A 2,071-nucleotide genomic window follows, 5' to 3' on the forward strand; every position below is an offset into this window, starting at 1 on the left:
CACCATCTTTTTTTTTCAATTTTTTTGCCTAAGTGTTTATTCCCCCAGCTTTAAAAAAAAAAATATTCTAAGTGTTTATTGCCCTTTTTTTTATTCTTTTTTTCTAAATGTTTGTTCTTTTTTTCCTAAATATTTTTTCCAAATTTAAAATGTTTACTTGTAAATAAAATATTTTAACTTTGATTGTGACTTGCATCTTTTGTTAAAGACAAAACACATGCATACATTTAAAAGCTTTTATTTTGAAAAACTTGAGCAAGAGTAAGTAATTCCTCCAGTCACCAGCAGGAAATACAGGAAATAAAAGCTCCAGCTTTTATTTTGAAAAAGTTTGTAGATAGGTTCCCGCTGGTGTTACAGCATCGTAAAAAATCGAATCTTCTCCACCCTCTGGTGGAGAAGATTCGAAAACTGAAAAAGGGGGGGTTAGTACAGTTAGTTCAAAAAACAATGAGTAGGGCTCACCTTTTATTTTGAAAAGATGAAGTAGTTCCTCCTGTCACCAGCAGGAAATCCAGAAAATAAAAGCTCCAGCTTTTATTTTGAAAAAGTTTGTAGATTGGTTCCCGTTGTTGGTCCAGCATCGTAAAAAATCGAATCTTCTCCACCCCCTGGTAGAATTCTGGAAAACAAAAAAAAAGGGTTAAGTCACAAAGTTAGTTAAAAAACCAATTAGAAGGGCTTACCTTTTATTTTGAAAAATGTCAGACTGGTTCACAGAGAAAAAATTAAGGCATCTGGGCCTATCTGTTCAATGGGGGGATTCTGTAAAACAAGAAGGGGTCAATACATGAAGTTTAGGACAACTTTTATTTTGAAAAATGCATAGATCAGTGCTGGCTATTACACCAATCTATGCATTTTTTCAAAATAAAAGGCAAGACCTTGCAAATATATTTGCATGTGAGGTTTAACCTGACTTTGGTGGGATTCTCCCAATTCAGGTTAAAACTCACTTGCAAATGGTTGAGTAAAAAATATATTCACAAGGTCTTACCTTTTATCTTGAAAAAAATGCATAGATCAGTGCTGGATGTTACACCAGAATTAATCTACAATTTTCTTTTCAAAATAAAAGGCAAGACCTTGCGAATGCTTTTTAACTTAACCATTTGCAAGTGAGATTTTACCAGAATCAGGGAGTGGTGTAGTCCATCTCGACTTGGGTGGAATTCTGGAAACAAAAAAAAGGGTCAATATACAAAGTTAAGTAAAAAAAACATTTGCAAGGTCTCAACTTTTATCTTGAAAAAATGCATAGATCAGTGCTGGATGTTACACCAGAATCAATCTATACATTCGCAAGGAAGGTTTTACCAAAATTGGGGAAATCATTTATTTTGAAAAAAATAAAACATTTGGGGCTAAATACTTTTGACTTGAGTTTTTCAGTCAATCATTTAAAATCTATTCATTCTTAAAATGCTTGTTTTTCTCTTCTTACACCAAGAAAAAAAGTTATTTTACCATACGCGAGTCAAAAATGACCCCTGCACTATGGTTGAATAAATGCCTCACTTATATTTTGTCAAAACCACATTTAAAACTAAAAGTTAAAAGATCCAAGCCCTGAGGTCTTTAAGAAAGTTAATGGGGTAAAAGTACATGATTGTTTTAATCCATCAAATATTAGCGGTTCCACTACATGGCAGATTATTTATTTAAATTCAGAAAAATGTGAAAAGCTACTTCTCTATTTGCCATTATAGTGTTTATTTTAAAAATTAAATTCAATATGCATAAACCTACTATAAATTTTTCCTTTATCGCAACATGTCTGGTCTACATTAACCATGATAATTAAGGGATTACCGTTTAGCCTAGAGGTCTTTGAGAAAGTTAAGGGGCTAAAATTATATAATTTATTTAAGTTCTCAGTGCCACTGCATGGCAGATTACTTTTTTTAAATTCAGTAAAATGTGAAAATCCACATTGAAACTCAAGCAGAAGCTACTCTTCACTTGCCACTATAGTATGTTTTTTTTAAATTAAATTCAATAGGGATGACCCTAATTTAAATTTTTCCTTTGTAGCAGCCATGTCTTTTCTACATTAACCACGATAATCGAG

General features: G+C 32.2%; 1 protein-coding gene across 1 annotated transcript in view; it reads right to left on the reverse strand.

Moving 5' to 3' along the window:
• Nucleotides 1-222: 222 nt before the first annotated feature.
• The window catches only part of LOC144209719 (uncharacterized), a 10,659-nt gene continuing 8,810 nt past the window's right edge, over nt 223-2,071 (reverse strand). Inside the window, exons 6-8 of the mRNA XM_077736170.1 lie at nt 1,131-1,174; nt 687-765; nt 223-622 (exon numbers count right to left, since the gene is read on the reverse strand). The gene's annotated coding sequence lies outside the window, so the exon portion shown is untranslated. The remainder of the gene's footprint in view (nt 623-686; nt 766-1,130; nt 1,175-2,071) is intronic.

Source organism: Stigmatopora nigra, chromosome 16 (assembly GCF_051989575.1).
Source record: "Stigmatopora nigra isolate UIUO_SnigA chromosome 16, RoL_Snig_1.1, whole genome shotgun sequence".
NCBI lineage: Eukaryota > Metazoa > Chordata > Actinopteri > Syngnathiformes > Syngnathidae > Stigmatopora > Stigmatopora nigra.